Source organism: Danio rerio, chromosome 25, assembly GCF_052040795.2.
Source record: "Danio rerio strain M-AB ecotype USA chromosome 25, GRCz13ab, whole genome shotgun sequence".
Classification (NCBI taxonomy): Eukaryota; Metazoa; Chordata; class Actinopteri; order Cypriniformes; family Danionidae; genus Danio; species Danio rerio.
Genome location: NC_141045.1, coordinates 13,330,001 through 13,349,479, shown reverse-complemented (window position 1 = coordinate 13,349,479; position 19,479 = coordinate 13,330,001). Strand labels below are relative to the sequence as shown.

Here is a 19,479-nt window from a genome sequence, read left to right as displayed (position 1 = left end):
AGGTATCTGATGTTAACTAATATAAAAGTGATCATACATGAAACCCCTGAGATCAGGACAGGTATCTGATGTTACTGTATATAAAAGTGATCATACATGAAACACCTGAGATCAGGACAGGTATCTGATGTTACTGTATATAATATAAAAGTGATCATACATGAAACACCTGAGATCAGGACAGGTATCTGATGTTACTGTATATAAAAGTGATCATACATGAAACACCTGAGATCAGGACAGGTATCTGATGTTACTGTATATAAAAGTGATCATACATGAAACACCTGGGATCACGACAGGTATCTGATGTTACTGTATATAATATAAAAGTGATCATACATGAAACACCTGAGATCAGGACAGGTATCTGATGTTACTGTATATAAAAGTGATCATACATGAAACCCCTGGGATCAGGACAGGTATCTGATGTTAATGTATATAAAAGTGATCATACATGAAACACCTGGGATCACGACAGGTATCTGATGTTACTGTATATAATATAAAAGTGATCATACATGAAACACCTGGGATCACGACAGGTATCTGATGTTACTGTATATAAAAGTGATCATACATGAAACACCTGAGATCAGGACAGGTATCTGATGTTAACTAATATAAAAGTGATCATACATGAAACACCTGAGATCAGGACAGGTATCTGATGTTACTGTATATAAAAGTGATCATACATGAAACACCTGAGATCAGGACAGGTATCTGATGTTACTGTATATAAAAGTGATCATACATGAAACACCTGGGATCACGACAGGTATCTGATGTTACTGTATATAATATAAAAGTGATCATACATGAAACACCTGAGATCAGGACAGGTATCTGATGTTACTGTATATAAAAGTGATCATACATGAAACCCCTGGGATCAGGACAGGTATCTGATGTTAATGTATATAAAAGTGATCATACATGAAACACCTGAGATCAGGACAGGTATCTGATGTTAACTAATATAAAAGTGATCATACATGAAACACCTGGGATCAGGACAGGTATCTGATGTTACTGTATATAATATAAAAGTGATCATACATGAAACACCTGGGATCAGGACAGGTATCTGATGTTACTGTATATAAAAGTGATCATACATGAAACCCCTGAGATCAGGACAGGTATCTGATGTTACTGTATATAAAAGTGATCATACATGAAACCCCTGAGATCAGGACAGGTATCTGATGTTACTGTATATAAAAGTGATCATACATGAAACCCCTGAGATCAGGACAGGTATCTGATGTTACTGTATATAAAAGTGATCATACATGAAACCCCTGAGATCAGGACAGGTATCTGATGTTACTGTATATAAAAGTGATCATACATGAAACACCTGAGATCAGGACAGGTATCTGATGTTACTGTATATAATATAAAAGTGATCATACATGAAACACCTGAGATCAGGACAGGTATCTGATGTTAACTAATATAAAAGTGATCATACATGAAACACCTGGGATCAGGACAGGTATCTGATGTTACTGTATATAAAAGTGATCATACATGAAACACCTGGGATCAGGACAGGTATCTGATGTTACTGTATATAATATAAAAGTGATCATACAAGGAACCCCTGGGATCAGGACAGGTATCTGATGTTACTGTATATAAAAGTGATCATACATGAAACACCTGAGATCACGACAGGTATCTGATGTTACTGTATATAAAAGTGATCATACATGAAACACCTGAGATCACGACAGGTATCTGATGTTACTGTATATAATATAAAAGTGATCATACATGAAACACCTGAGATCAGGACAGGTATCTGATGTTAACTAATATAAAAGTAATTATACATGAAACCCCTGAGATCAGGACAGGTATCTGATGTTACTGTATATGATATATAAAGTATTTGACACAAAAGCCCTGGGATCGGGACAGGTATCTTAAGTTATTACAGTATTAATGTAATCTGAGAGGTATCTTAAGTTAATTTGTTTAATATAACATACACTGACTTCACATGAAACACCTGCAATCAGGACAGCTATTTTGTACTGCATATAAAAGGTATTGGACACGAAACCCCTGCGAATACGTACAGGTATCTGAATCAAAACGGCTGTTTTCACAATCTGCGCATGATCCGTGACCTATGCAAATTCAGATAGGCCACGCCCACGCGATGACGTAGTAGCGGTTACGCTGTACTGAAACCCCTGGAAAAAAGTGCCTGCCGTGTGTACATGCTGGAAATGTATGCTAATTAGTGAACATTAATGTCCCAATCCATATTTCAACATAACATTATTCTAGACGTGTAATCCAAAAAAAGTTTTCTTATCTTAATTTAACTGTAAAGTGTGGTGTGGTGAATGTAACTTTTTTTTTTTTTTTAATTCACCCATAGAATCTCCATGTACAAGTAGCTTAATTATAACTGTAAGCACATGATGAGAGCCCTTAAAACAAGTGAAGCCGTTTGGACAAGTGCTGTGCTCCTTTGTGGTTCTGGAATGTGTATATAGCATATGAATATAGCATAAAGTAGATCGAAAGAAAAAAAAAATGCTTGATGAGGCCCTCTGTTGTTTGTTTCCCCATAATGCACGACGCAAACTCTCCAGGAATACCTAATCAGCGAACACACTTCAGCTCCAAATGCGGCGAGTTATGAACTAATGAGCTAACCTTCACACGTCTGACCTCACACTGGAACTGATGAGACTTTTTTCGTTTTCTTTTTTTTTTTCTTGCTGCGAAGAAAGGTCTGGCATCATTTAGAGTTTGGGTTTATTTCATGCAGCATATGAGGTGTAATATGTCAGGACAGAAATTTGGAACAGAGAACATGAAAAACTTTTTTCTTTTCTTTTTTGTAGGATGAATTAAAGGACACCAAATGGATTTTCTGTACTCTGTTGAAACAGGAAGCATCTCTTTACTGTCCATCAAGACACTTATTAACCCTTGTCTACTGTTTAAATTGATTACCCTTTCATTATGTTGGAGGCTGTTTTTGCCCCATTGACTTCCATTTATAATGACATTTTTTGATTGCAAAGCCATGACACTAAATAATCATAAATTCTTGATTGTTTGTGTTTCTCCCTGTTGGGAAGAGGAAAAATTTTAATTCTTACTTTTGATCATCAGTTGGCAGCATTAACCCTTTAAATCCAGGGTCACCAATCTCAGTCCTGGAGGGCCAGTGTCCCTGCAGGGTTCAGCTTCAACTTGCCTCAACACACCTGCCTGGGTGTTAGACCTAGTAAGACCTTGATTAGCTTGTTCAGGTGTTTGATTAGGGTTTAAGCTAAAATCTACTGGACACCGGCCCTCCAGGAACAAGTTTGGTGACTTCTGCTTTTGACCAGTACAAAAAAAGTTACCGAATTTTATGTGGGGTTCTATGGAGTAAAACAGCAAATCATTGTGTGGAACTAAGTAATGCTCTTACTATGTTTACTATGTTCTGAGAGCTCAGCTGCTTATTTTTTATTTACACAAACATATCAAGATAAGTGCGCAAAAGTCTTTCCCACACACTCTCTACTTCATATAACCATATAATTTTAAGACAAAAACTAAGCACTGCAACTAATGAACAACAGTAAACATTAGTAAATTTGCCTCTTCCCAGCTGGGAAAACCAGAAACAATCAAGAATGCATGATTATATGATGATGATTATATTATTTGCAATCAAAAATTTCATTATTATGGAAGTCAATCGGGCAAAAAGACATAACAAAAGGGTAGTCATTTTGCCCACAGTGTATTGTTGAACTTTTTAAAAAATTCCAAAACATTTTCCCAAAATATGTGTTCAAATAAGATTTGTCACCAAAAAGCCTTCCATTTGCTGAAACACAGAGAAAGTTGTTGCCAAATTAAGACTCAAAATCACCCCAGAGTGGATAAAAATCTATCCTACAGCACATAAGGGTTAAAACTAAGATATAATTAATTATTAAGAAATTTGCTGGGAAATCGCTAGGGCTGGGAGATTAATCAAAGATGATTTTCATGTGCATTTTATAAATAAAGCTGGTTCTGCATCTCCCGCACATGCTTTCAGATGGAGCAGCATTTATTACACTGTAAAATAATATATGAGAAGTAACATTTATTTTTATATTGTGTAATTCATATTTGCTTTTCCATTTATTCATACATTTTTTTTTGCATTTTGGCACCATGTTCTTTGAAGTTTAAGTAACTTTTGAGTAAATATTATCGACAATCTTAAAATCTGAAGTGATGTATTGTCTAGGTTGTTGTTACGAACGGTACAAAAAACTGGTAAGAAACTGCCACTATAGGGGGTCACAAATCATTAGAAATTGAAAATTTTATTTAGTTTGTTGTGTACATTTCTTTTTATGTAAATGTAAACAGAATGAAAGTCAATGTTTAATGGGTGTTCTGTGTTGTTAATCAATGGAACGCATTGCAATGACTTACATCTGTCCCATTGGTTACTTGTCTATGAACTGTTTATATAATGAAGGGGAGGGGCTTGTTGCTAAAATAAACACAGACTCTGACGTGAAGCAGTAGCTCTTTGTTTCATGTGTTTCAATAACATATTATTGTCCCTCATCAGGTGGTGAGGGTACTACACCAGCAATTATTCTGTTATTTTACGAACTTAGTTTTCTATATGTTACTACTTACATAATATATTGTTTCGGACTAGAAACATGTCAATAAAACACCCTGCATTTCCCAGAGTTGAATCTTTTAAAATTCTGAATTCAACAGAGTATAGATAATAATGTAATTCAAAAGCCTAATTTCTTTGGACAAAACACATAACTAAAAGAGCATACAAAACACAGTTTAGATTTTGTAATGATTGAATTAATGAACAATTTTTTTTTTCATTCATAATTGTTAGAAGCAAAGCCAGAATTCTTTGTTTTAATTTTTGTCTTTCTTTCTGTCTTTCAGTCAGAATTGTAAGAAAGTCACAATTACCTTAACTTAAATCTTTTAGTGTTAAAGTTTTGCTGTCAAGTGCAGGAATAAAAATACCAAAGGTCTAAAAACCATCATAAATTTTCAGTAGAATAATCAAACATTGCAGTTTTTTCAAACCTGCAGTATTGAGTTTCCATCCAGCATAAGTAAACATGAATTTGATTCACCAAGTTCCTCAAATCCTTTTTTTAAAAAAATATTTCTTCAACATTGATCCATGTCTGATTATGCAGATCTGTGCGACAACCATAAGACATTGGTTTTGACCATTTAGTTTACTCCCCTTTACTTCTGCATGGTCGTCTTATCCTGACACAGAGGTTGCAGGAGTCCTGAAGTGGCGGTTGACTGACAGATATTGATTCTTGTCTGTCAGGACTTATTTAGGGCCAGTGAGCCATTTTAGGCCACACACAAAGGTTTTTAAAGGAACAGTTCAAGAGAAAAATTAAAAACATGTTCTCATTTACTCACCCTAATGTCATCCCATACTCGTATCACATTCTTGCTTCCTTTTGGTAACAAAAAAGGACAATAAAAATAGTGATGCTGTCTTTTGATAACGTTTGTGTAAGAAGCAGGCTGACATTAAATTGATTTGTCATCTGTGTTGTTGGGTTTTAAATTGCATGGCTTTGTGAACTCCATTGGAGCTTCCTATATAAATGCACCGTGATGATTCAGATGTTGTTTGATAAATAAAAGTAGAAGCGATCTGCACAAAAGCTTATTAATGATATAAAACCTCAGAACCAAGAGCTTGTCTCATCAATCAGGCATGAAAGCAATTAATTACACTAAGCTACCGCTAGTAACAGAGCCTCTTCTAAGCGAAATGACCCGGCTGTGTACAATATGCATTACAGTCAAGAGTCGGATGTTATTTACACATCCGTTTAAGAGATATGAATCTATTAAATATCGCTGCAAGAGCGCATTTACAGAATGATTGTGCATTATTACTGTGCTAATGGAAAAAACATTTTCATGTATGCCGGGACAGCACATTTTTTTGTAATAATGGAAGTGTCTTTAATGTCACTTTTGATTGATTTAATGCATCCTCGCTGAATAAATGTATCACTTTATATAAAAACATTAGCTGCGTCCAAAATTGCATACTTCCATACTATATAGTATGCTATAAACGGTATGTGAGCAGAGTAGTATATCTGAATTGATTGATTTGAGAAAAAAAAAAGCTGTATGCGAGAAGTGACCTACTACTTCCGGCGAGATTCTGAGATTCACGGTGCCACATGAGAGAATTGGTGAATGAGATTGAATCGATGCAACTGAGGTCTCGTGATTATGACAAAATGGCAGATGTAGTACGTCAGAGTTCCATTCATACTTGTTACGTATTCTTACTTTGCATGGCTCCACACAGCAAGCCAAACCTGCAACGATAAACAATATTGAAATAAAATAATTAGGACACCTCTAAGTTAATGAGGAGGCCAGAGTCTCATCTCCCGTTCAAAAGGAAAAACAAAACAAAGACGAATGACCAAAGAAATAACGTGAAGTCAAATTTATTTAGCGTTTAACTTCAAAGGAGACAATAAAAAGCTTGCGGAGGTAAATGCCAAAATAACAAACAAAACTCAACAACTGACTAAATTTTAATCCTCTTACCAGTACATAAAACAAAATAAAATAACATTTACTTACCTCCCTACTAGCCACAGAACAAGAGAAAACGTAATAAAACAAAAAGGCACCCTCCTCAGCATGTCAAAGTCAACACAGCGTTCACTTTTAATAATTTTGCCGAGTAACACAGATTTTAGGTCACAAAATAAACAACACAAGCCAGAAGGGAGGAGACGTTCCTCCGAATGACGTTCCAGTCCAGTTTAAATTGTCTTCACTCATTGAAGCTTTCTATATAAACAACACAGACCAGGGTAGAGGAGACGTTCCTCCGATTGACATTCCAGTACGGTTTAAATTTTCTTCACAAACATTGGAGCTTCCTATATAAAGAACACAAGCCAGGAGAGAGGAGACGTTCCTCCGAATGACGTTCCAGTCCAGTTTAAATTGTCTTCACTTCCATTGGAGCTTTCTGTATAAACAACACAGGCCAGGGTAGAGGAGACGTTCCTCCGATTGACGTTCCAGTACGGATTAAATTTTCTTCACAAACATTGAAGCTTCCTATATAAAGAACACAAGCCAGGAGAGAGGAGACGTTCCTCCGAATGACGTTCCAGTCCAGTTTAAATTGTCTTCACTTCCATTGGAGCTTTCTATATAAACAACACAGGCCAGGAGAGAGGAGACGTTCCTCCGAATGACGTTCCAGTCCAGTTTAAATTGTCTTCACTCATTGGAGCTTTCTATATAAACAACACGGGCCACGAGAGAGGAGACGTTCCTCCGAATGACGTTCCAGTCCAGTTTAAATTGTCTTCACTTTCATTGGAGCTTTCTATATAAACAACACAGGCCAGGAGAGAGGAGACGTTCCTCCGAATGACATTCCAGTCCAGTTTAAATTGTCTTCACTTCCATTGGAGCTTTCTATATAAACAACACAGGCCAGGACAGAGGAGACGTTCCTCCGAATGACGTTCCAGTCCAGTTTAAATTGTCTTCACTTCCATTGGAGCTTCCTATATAAATGCACAGTGATGATTCAGATGTTGTATGATTAATAAAAGTAGAAGCGATTCGCACAAATGCTTATTAATGATATAAAACCTCAGAACCAAGAGCTTGTCTCATCAATCAGATATGAAAGCAATTAAGTACACTAAGCTACCGCTAGTAACAGAGGCTCTTCTAAGCAAAATGACCCCGACTGTATACAATATGCATTACAGTCAAGAGTCGGATGTTATTTAAATAATTAGGACACCTCTTTTTTTTATTTATATATTATTTTTTCATAATGATATGTGATGTAATATATTTGTATATACAATGTATGTATGTGTATATTTGTATGTGTGTGTATGTATATGTATGTGTATATGTAAATTTCATATTTCATATTCATATAGGAAATATTTCGGTACATCAAAATATGTGGTTGTGTTGACCAGCTAATCCAGCTAAAAATAATGCTTAAAATGTCAGTAAATTAAAAATGTATATAGTTAAATAGAAAATGAGGCAAATGACTGCAAAAAAAGTTCAGTTTTGAAAAAAACCATAACCCAAAAATCTGTAGCGTAATTGATTTATGACTGAGAATCGTCAAGTGATCTTTTTGTTTTCCACAGCTATACATTAACTTTCAAATCTTCGCATTGTAAAGTCATATTGGTCTATACCAGGGGTGGGCAAACTCGGGCCTGGAGGGCCGGTGTCCTGCACAGTTAAGCTCCAACTCTAATCAAACACACCTGCTTATAGATTTCTAGTGATCTTAAAGACACTGATTAGCTTATTCAGGTGTGTTTGATTAGTGTCGGAGCTAAACTGTGTAGGACACCGGCCCTCCAGGACCGAGTTTGCCCACCCCTGGTCTATACTGTAGATCTGAATCAAAATGAGAGCAAGTAAATTGACAGAATATTCTTTCGTCGACAGACAGAAAGGTAAACACTCATGGATGTAAACAAGATAAAATGTATAATTGCACTATTTCGAGAGGAATCATCGAAGAGAGAGAGACGTTACTTCAGCAGGAAAAAAAGATCATGACAGTTTGCTTGACGACTTCAAACAGACTCGAGTGATGAGAGGGAGGATCTGCAGAAACAGACGGCAATGTGAAAGAGGCAATTAAGGAGGAAACCAAATCGATAAATACGAATACAGCCATTACTTTACCCTTCCTAAAGAAGCAGGTGTGTCTGCAAAAAACATTGATGTGCAGGTGACTGAGTGGGTTTTTGAAAACCTCGACATCCGACAGACAGTAAGACTGGTGTTTATGGTTTCGCCTTCAGTGGCTGTAACAAGTTTTTTTTCCCCACCGCCAGCTTGTTTGTATTTGTTTGTAATTCAAATAACATAGTTGACGGTTAAGCAGATCAAATCCTTTGCGATTAATTGACTACTTGCCGGTTTTATTTTCGTTTTTAGGAGTAAACAAGGGAAATGGGCTCACCCTGAAATATGTGTTAGTAGCTTGTTTATTAACATAGTCTTCAATGTAGACTTTAGGCAAATATGCACACAAAAGACAGGCTATATAGCCTATTCATACTGTGATGGGTGGCCACAGCTGTCGAGGGAGATTAAGCTACTTTAGAATAATTATTTTGTTCATTTCTTTCCTCACTCAAACTGCATCTTGTTTTAGAAACATTGATTGATTGTAATGATTGTAGAAGATTATAATCTAGAAGATCCCTTTTATGAGGCTTTTATGTTTTATGAGCTGATTTATTTTATCTTTGCCATGATGACAGGAAATCATATTTCACTAGATTTTTTTTACTACATACTTATAGCTGAAAATACAAAAACAAAAGACTTTTTCCATAGGGAAAAATATTATCAGACATACTATGAAAAATTTCCTTGCTCTGTTAAGCAAGGACATATGTATGTATGTATGCATGTATGTATGTATGAGTGTGTGTGTATATATATATATATATATATATATATATATATATACATACACACACACACACACACACACACACACACACACACACACACACACACACTGCTTATTTATTGTATTTATTTTCAAATGAAATTATTACTCCAGTCATTATTGCTTTTATTACTACCGTTAATAATATTAATAATAAGAACAATTAATGTTAGAGTGATTTCTGAAGGATCATGTGACTATTGTAGCTGAAAATTCATCTTTACAATTACTGCAACAAATTATTAAATTAAATTCTAAACTACTTTAGAACATTTATTTTAAAGTGCACCACTGATGAGCAGGATAAACAAATTTTAAAAACTTTTTAAAAATTTATACTGATATTTGACGGTAGTGTAAATATAATATAATATAATATAATATAATATAATATAATATAATATAATATAATATAATATAATATAATATAATGTATGTATATATGCACACATTAATTATTTTATATATATATATATATATATATATATATATATATATATATATATATATATATAATCCCCTAAAAAATTACTTTACATTTTTTTTCCCTTTTTTTTTGTCTATGTTAAAATATTTTTCAAAACAAATTTTGACTGTATGTGAAGTTTATTTATAAACTAATTTCAAGAGGATCACGTGCTTATGATTGTTTGCAGCCGGCCCCACATTATTCAATTTATGATTCACCAATCAGAAGATTTCTAAACCACTATAAATACCCAAAGTTCCATATGACAGCCATCTTCGTTTTGAAGAGTCCCCTCTTCCACCCCTACTCCTTCTCCTTTCCTAGATGGGTGGCAGGGTGGCCTAGTGGTTAGCACTGTCACCTCACAGCAAGAGCATCACTGGTTCTAGTCCTTACCAAGCCAGCCGAGGTTTTCCCCTGGGTTCCCCGTCCAAAAACATGCAACTTAAGTTAATTGGCTAATCCAAATCGGCACCATAGACATGCTCCTAGTAAGTAGTTACCTCTTAAGAGCGATCACTACCTGTTCATTAGCTATTACAGCAGGGGAGTTCTCGAGTTCTACCTGAACTCAAACTCCCCATCTTGACTTGCAAACAGGATGGGGCCCAGGGTTCGAGGATTTTATGAGCTCAGGGCTCCCGGGACAGCATGCCAAAACAAGCTTTGTAATCAATCATCAGCTAAGTGTGAACTCTTGAAACGGTGAATAGAGAACACGCATCCAAACGCTGCTAAAAAACCCATATAGTGATATAACAAATTTGAGGTTGATATTTTTCTTTTGTTGATAATTTTTAAAAGGTACACAGCTCATTCATTCATTTATTTATATATATATATATATATATATATATATATATATATATATATATATATATATATATATATATATATATATATATATAGTTAGTTTGTTGGTGTTCAGATGGCAAGTGCCATTAAAATTAACCAGAAATGACCAAAGAGAACCACATGTTTCATAATTAATATTTACAATTAAAATTACAATATAAATGGACAGTTGTACAGAATTTATCCACACTGGACTACACTAGTTCATTTATTCATTTTCTTTCGGCTTAGTCTATATTTCAGAAGTCACACAGTGGAATGAACCGCCAACTATTCCAGCATATGTTTTACACAGCGGATGCTCTTTCAGCTGTAACCCAGTACTGGGAAACACTTATACACACTAATTCACACACATTCATACACTATGAACAATTTAGTTTATTCAATTCACCCATAGCACATGTCTTTGGACTTTGGGGGAAACCAAAGCACCCAGAAAAAACCCACGTGATCACGTGGAGAACATGCAGCTCCACACAGAAATGCCAACTGACCCCAGCCAGGACTACACTGGTGTAAGATGAAAATGAAACTGTTTTCCAAGAGAATTTTCATTCATTTCTGCTTCAGAAGGCAGACACCTGATAGGCAGATACTGTCTGGCAAAATATATTGTCAAGCTTTTTATCACAGGCTTGTCAGACTTGAGCTTGTAAGTAAATGACTCTTTCCTATCAATATAAAGCACCATGGGGCCGCAAAAAACTGATGTCGGACCTTTGACAAACGGAGGCAATTTATTGAATGCCACATAAACCGAGTTGAGAAAAATAGTGCATTTATTTCAGAAAGGTTAAGTAATATTTCACACCTGCATGTATGTGTCGCATTAACCCCACAGGTGCATTGTGAGTAAAGGAATTGACATGACGAAAAAAAAAAAAAAATAGAGAGGGCTTGTAAATACAGTGCATTGTTGTTGCGTTTCACAGTGTTAAATGTTGTATGTGCACACATGGTTCTGCATTGGAAACGTGTAGGAAGTGAGAATGACAGATGGTTGTGTTCCTCTGCTCTGTCAAGCAGGCTTCAACCCCACGGCTCTGTGGCTCCGTTCCTCTGGATCGCTCATGATGAGGAGAGATGGGGCAGGTCAGCGCTCTGACAGAGGGGAGGACTGGGAAACAGACACCTGCCTGTGTCGCATGCATGATAGATACACTATACTGAGTGAGTCGGATGAAATGGTGGTGTGGCTCTCGTAAATAATGGAGAGGAAAAAGGTTTTTCTTTTGGTAAGAGAAGTTGCAATGAGAAGCAAACAGGATTTTATACAGTCTGCATTTAATTTTCTCAACCATCTGGTGCTGTTTAGTAATTTATGATTGAAAAAAGGTTATGTTTTGTCTTTATTTATTTATTTCAAACTAATTGGTACACTGTAAAACCCAAAAAGTTAAGATAACTCAAACCCTTTGAGGAAACGGATTGCTACAAACCATTTACATTCAAAAAGTAATCCTAATGAGTACTGTGAACTCAATCCATTTCAGTAAATGAAGCAATTTGAGTACAGTAAAACCCAATAAATGAAGAGAACTCAAACCAATTGAGTACTGTAAAACCAAATAAGTTGAGTCAACTCAAAATGTTTAAGGTAGACTAAATTGGTAGTGGTGTATGTGTGAGAATGAGTGTGTATGGATGTTTCCCAGAGATGGGTTGCAGTTGGAAGGGCATCCACTGCGTAAAACATATGCTGGATGAGTTGGCGGTTCATTCTGCTGTGGTGTCTCCAGTTTAATAAAGGGACTAAGATAAAAAGAAAATGAATGAATGAATGAATTTTGAGTTAACTACACTCATTTCATTTAATGAAGTTGATAGTTGGGTTTTACAGTGTATGTATTTTCACACTCTTCAATGGCTGCGTGGTGTTGCTGGATGTTGGCGGGAACTGGAGCAAGTTATCATCTACACTAGTGGTTCTTAACCATGTTCCTGCAGGACCCCCAACACTGCATGTTTTGGATGTTTCCTTTGTCTGTCACACCCATTATAGGTCTTTCAGTCTTTAATCTGAATCAGATGTGTTTGGTTAAGGAGACATGGAAAATGTGCAGAGTTGGTGGTCCTTCAGGAACGTAGTTGAGAAACACTGGTCTACTCCAAACATGCTTAATTTGGATGTCCATAATCCTTTACATTAAGAACCAGTAAAATCTCCAAAGAACCATTAAAGGGCTAATCACACCGAACACACTTTTCTAGTCTGTAAACGTGAGGTACACTGCACTGCCTCCTTTTTTTGTTGACAAAAAAAAAAAAAAAGTGCGTTTGCTTTTTATATTGCTAGGCAACCACTAAATCAGTTGGGTATTGACGCTGCTGTTGATACTGCTTTAAGTGTAATATTTAGTAATATTGTGATATTCACTATTTGAGAAGTCATACTGCTCTAGATAACTCAAAAAAATGACCATTAGTCTCTCCTCAATCTTAAAAAGACTCTGTAGTCGTCTTGACAACACAAACAATGCTGTCACCTCAACGGAAACCCCACCTCTGTTTTCATTTGGTTGAGCACGCTATGTGAGCTTTTTTTTTCAACTGGAGGCGATCATAGCACATAAGCAGCATGCTAAATTTTCGCGTCCATTTAAAAATCATTCAAAATAGTCGCCTCTTAACACAAAAAATGCATGCGGTGTGTCAAGGCCTTATGCCGTGTTCATACCAGATAGGGATGAAGCATCAAGCGTGAGTGATTTACATAAGTCAATGCATAGATGTGAATAGACATCCTGTGGTGTGGTTTGTGCGAATGAGGTGGCGTGAATGACGGATTTACATTAATGAAGCAGCGCAAGTTGAGAAAATAAATTTTCATTTGCTCGAGTTGGAAAATCTGAACTTCAGCTGAGACTCGCACTGCATTAACCAATCAGGAGCTTTCTCTTGTAGCGCCGTAATTATGACATAGTGCCTATTGTGAGTGTCCCGAGGGGAAATCCTCCTGCTGACACCAGACAACAGTACATCAAACTGGGCTCAATCGGAAGCACCGCTGAAAGCCTTCATCATCCAGGTATAGTTTCTGGAGTTTATGAACTCAAAGAGTTGGCTGCACCTCTGAAAGGATCAAGTAGACTTAGGCATGGCGCCGAATGGAAATACATTGTTTTTCAGTCTTCCTAAAGCACAAAAAGCACAGCTACTCTCTCAATAAAATCCATGTTAGTGGTTTAGCAACAAAGCTGGAGTCACCGTGCAGACAGAAGCCCCGCCAACACATGTTTTAGCTTCCATATTTTAAAGACATGGCGCGGAGAAATATATTTTACTGTAGTGCTTCTTGTTTGGTCTGATACCCACTTTATATCATATATCAGCTAGGCAGTGAATATTGCTATTTTTTAAAAAAGAAATCAGATCTTTAACGTGGCGATTTTGTATGGGATGACAATTAACCAGAAGCCCTGGGGCTGGCTGACTGAAATTAAAAGTCTGTGTGCATATACCCCATTGCTCAGCATCTCGCTACACTGCAGCTGCTCAAAAAATGCAATGCTACTATGACAACACAGAAACTAAAAAAAAAAAGAAGAAAAATCAAGAAAAAAAAACACTTCAGTGGATACGCAACCTTAAGCAAAGTCCCTTTAAGGCAAGTATTTTCCCTCGGCGGTCATGAAATACCTCTCGTGCATTGTGCTCGGGCATTCTGTTTGAATGGGGAAACATTAAATTTTCTAAAACTACTTGCCAAGATTACAATTATGTTACAAATGTTCGTATCGCACAAAATCTGCAGAAACTCACGTCTAGTCCAAACCCCTCCCCCAGAGAATGTCATTCCATGTCGATCGCTGATTGGCTCCTGTACTAGGAGATGGGCTTTATTCACCATATAGTGATCACTGATTGGCTCCTGTACTAGAAGGCGGGGCTTCATTCGCCATATTGGCTGTTTTTCAATATCAAATACGCAAAGTTCAGACTTGCCAAGTTCAGACTTGGAAGAACGAACTACTGAGGATGCAGGGACACAAATCAGGTACTTCTTTAAATGGAACGGCAGTGTACTTTATAAAGTGACATTACTCACCATGGATTCATTGGTTTCACTGTACATTCACAATAAAAATATCTAATTATATAAAGCACGACCCTGTAAATAATTTTATATTAATATTATAAATCTATATTTTTGATTTTAGAAAATGTACACATAAATTCTTATAAATTTGAAGTAAAATGAGTTATTGTCCACTGACACGTGTCTTTGATTGTCAGATTTAATAAACTACAATGGTAATTATACAAGTATATACACAATAAGAAATAAAGACATACACAATAAGAAATAAAGATTACGTCAAACAATTTGGTAAACAAAGACAAACAGCGTACAACAAGGAAGCATAATTAAAGACGATTATAAAAGGTAACAACATAATACAGTCAAAATAATACACCTGAGAACAAATAATAGATTTAAAAGACCAAAAACTGTTCGTTAGATATTCACAAGATTAATTAAATATCATGTTTTAACTACTATGGAGAGATGAGCTCTAGCGGTACGTACGAGATGGACTGGCCGAAGGTAAAGCTGCTCTCGGCGGGGGAGGTGATTGCGGAGCTCCCACTGGCAGGCTGGGAGTCGGAGTCCGCATAGGTTGAGGCACATCGTCAAAGACGCGGTATCTTTGTGAATAAACTGCCTATTCGAGTTTAAAACAACTACATTCTCGCCTGAAAAACTGTTAAAACCTTATTTTGAGACACAGTAAATGAGTATTTTTAAAACCGTGCAGGTTTTCTTTTTTACCATTAGCATTTGCTGGTTTAGCTGCAATGCATTATGGGATACTTGAGCTTTGCAAGTTCGCACAAGTCACCTCTCGATGCATCCTTGGCCAAAAGGGGAAAGCAAGTACACATCCGGGAATTATATGGGTACTTGGCAAGATGTGAACTTTGAATAGGAACTGTACTAGGTGACGATTCATTACGTTTCACGAGGACACAAGAACGCAAGTACAGACAAGAAACAACAATTAACTGTTACACTTTTCCCCATTCAAAAGTAAACGAGTCACACGTCTTGAGTATTCTATAGTCTTTGCCTAAAGGCAACTCAAAAAGTGTCCACATAAATTAAGTTCAAATTAAAAACAAACTGCTATGCTAACCTTATTTTTGCTTTGTCCTATTTGAATACTTTAGATTTGACAATAATCTTCCAATATGTTTAGGAATAACCAGCTAAAGTGGATCCTGTGAGTCTTTGAAGAAGGATATCCTTCCTGTTTCCCTGCAAATTAGATAAGGTTTGTTCTTTCTACAGGAAAGGGATGTGCTTCTGCATTAAATGATAACTTGTGTGCCAGCGCTGTTTTAACCAGGGCTTTTAACGTGTTTGCTCATCCTCCAGAATGTGGCTGATTTGGGAAAAGCTAGTAAGCTTAAGTGATTCAGCATCAAATATTTATCGTGCGACCACATTGGCAATTGTGGGGAAAACAAAGTGGGGCTTGATGCGCCTGCATTTAGCTGTGGTTATTTGTTGCCATATTACTATCCCTCCATTTGTCTTTGTGGCCCACTACATTAAAATGGGTCATATTGCATCATTTCCATTTGTAATGGTGTTGTTTTTCTTTATTAAACTATATTTGTGATTCTTGCACGTCGAGGCTCTACTGCAGGCCAAGGATCCCTTGGTGGAGGGAGACTTTCTGTGATGTATTGGATAAAATATAATGTATTTTTCCCCCTAATCCTTTAGCTTCACAAGCTCATTGCAAGTATAAACAGTAGATGCAGTAAAACACCAATGTTTTGTTTGGATTTTATTTGGATTTACATCACAACATAATGCCTATAAAATTTTTATAAAAGAAATCAGCTCATTAAAATAACACATAGTCCTGGTTTATTAATAAATCCTAATGTGTTTGTAACAGGTGTTAGAACAGTTACCTGTTTTTTTTTTTTTGTATTTTTTGTAAGTTCCTTTGAGACTTTGATCACCGTTTGTTTTTTGTAAACTAAATTTCTTATACAATTTACTTAAGTCATAAAAACGTTACTTTGTACGTTCTCTTATTAACATTGCAACCTGCTAAAATAATAATTAAGATAACTTAAATAGCAGCAATTATTATTATTATTATTATTATTATTATTATTATTATTATTATTATTATTATATCCGCTGCGTAAACATATGCTGGAATAATAGGCGGTTCACTTTACTCTGGCAACCTCTGATAAATTAGAGACTAAGTCAAAGAAAAATTAATGAATTATTTTTATTATTATTATTATTATTATTATTATTATTATTATTATTATTATTAATGTTGTTGTTATTAGTGTCTATTATTATTATTGTTGTTGTTGTTGTTGTTGTTGTTATTATTATTATTATTATTATTAATATTATTATTATTGATGTTGTATTGTATGTTGACTTTTACAGTATGGTAAATGCTTAAATTTAACACTTTACTTCAGTCAATACTATAATGTTTTACCAATAATAAAGTTAATAACAAGTAAATAATAAGTTTATTAAAAAGTTAATAACAGTAAAAATGTCAGATCATTCAATTATGTAAACATTGATACAAGGTGAACAGGGTAGGCTGCATATACCTGTATTTTTACAAAGTTAATTATAGTGCATTGCTCTGCATGAAACATTGATCTATTGTTGATTTTGATTACTACAAAAAACATTTTGGTTACACTTTACAATACGGTTTCATGGTAACACTTTTGTTTAGTTCACAATTTGTGGTTTAACTACTGGCTTATTACCTGCATATTATTAAGATATTAACAGTTCGTTAGTTGTTAAAAAGTATATGATCTTATTCTGCATCCCCAATCCTACTCAAAACCTAAACCCACTAACTATTAATGAACGGCTAATGAGTAGTTGATTGCTGGTTTGTTAATACTGTGAATTGTGACCAATAATAAAGTGTTACTGGTTTCGTTAGTTAATGTTAATGTATTTAGTAACATGAACTATAATAAGGTAACACTTTAGTTTAGGTCACAATTCATGGTATTAACAAACCCTTAACAAACATAGCTTAATTAACTGCTAATTAATTGTCTATTAATAGTAAGTTACTAGTTGGGTTTAGGTTTTAGGTAGAATTAGGGATGTAGAATTGGGTCATACTTTATAACTACTAATGAACAGCTAATATCTTAATAATAGGTAATAAGCCAGTAGTTAATAGCATGGATTGTTACCTGAACTAAAGTGATACCAATAATACTTGTACAGCCTTTAGCCTTGTAGATTAGTATTTTCTAATGCCTTTATCATCATCCGAACCCAAATTGTTAACTTTAGTTAATGCACTGTGAGGTAACCTGAACCAATAACTTTAACTATGATCAAATGCTGTATTTAATGTAGTGTTTATTATTTTTTCTTGTTAGTAAATGCATTAACTAACATGAACTAATACAACCCTAATGTGAAGTGTTACCAATATTTTTATGTTTGGAGAAACAAAACGCATTCTGGAAGAAGGTATCCTAAAAAAGTTTCAAAATGCCCCTGACTGGCTACCACATAGATGAACTCAAAATGTGATTGGTTAAACTTCCTAAGTTAGAAATCTCATGTAATGTGTAAAGCTGTTAAGAATCAACACTTTACATACAGTATATTTTCAATCAATTGTGGAATGTATAAGTTTAAATATTTATTCACCCTTATCTTGAATCGATGGCATTTTTAGTATTTCTGTGAATTATTTGTCCATTGTTTTAGAGAAAACGCATATATTCGATAAACAAATATGGAGCCAGATCAGTCTAATAAATAAATAAATAAATAAAGAAATAAATAAAGAAATAAAGAAAGAAAGAAAGAAAGAAAGAAAGAAAGAAAGAAATAATAATAGTTAAAAAAATAATTTACCAATTTAAATTCATACAGGCACAGCACAATTCACATTTACAAAATCCAATTTGTAAATTTGTTAACACAATTCAAGAATTCAAAAGTAAAAATCATAAATATCTTCGTCAAATGTATTTGTTTATTTATGAATTCTGTTTTAAATTTACGAATGGATTTGTGTATTTTTGAGTTGCGTTTTGAATTTATGAATTGTATTTGTTTATTTTTGTATCGTGTTTTGAATTCACAAATTGGATTTGTGTATTTTCTAATCATGTTTTAAATGTCAAATTTGATGTGTATTTTCGTATCATGTTTTGAATTTGCACATTGGATCGTGTTTTAAATTTATAAGTTTGACTTTCGTATTTTCTAATGTTTTTTTTTTTTAATTTTCTAATTGGATTTGTGTATTTTCGAATTTAGTTTTAAATTACCAATCGGATATGTATATTTTCATATCATGTTTTAATTTTACAAAATGGATTTGTGTATTTTTTTATCATGTTTTAAATTTGCACTTTGGATTTGTGTATTTTAGTATCATGTTTTAAATTACAAATTGGATTTGTGCAGTTTCGTATCATGTTTTAAATTTACTAATTGGATTTGTGTATTTTCTAATGGGGCTTTGAATTTATAAATGACATTTTGTGAATGTAGATTTTGTGAATGTGAAGTGTGTTGTGGATCTATAAATTGTATTTTGTAAATGTGTTATTTTTGAGA

The 19,479-nt window shown here is 34.8% G+C and overlaps 1 protein-coding gene across 11 annotated transcripts in view; it reads left to right on the top strand.

Moving 5' to 3' along the window:
• The window catches only part of ntrk3a (neurotrophic tyrosine kinase, receptor, type 3a), a 441,806-nt gene that overhangs the window by 16,464 nt on the left and 405,863 nt on the right, over positions 1–19,479 (top strand). For 3 of the 11 annotated variants that reach the window (XM_087311046.2, XM_087311050.2, XM_087311055.2), the window contains exon 2: positions 11,898–12,106. The exons of 2 other annotated variants lie outside the window; for them this stretch is intronic. The gene's annotated coding sequence lies outside the window, so the exon portion shown is untranslated. Of the gene's footprint in view, positions 1–2,876; positions 2,928–11,897; positions 12,107–19,479 lie in introns of those variants that run through there. 6 more of the 11 variants (XM_087311056.2, XM_087311052.2, XM_087311054.2 and 3 more) reach the window with 6 other exon arrangements.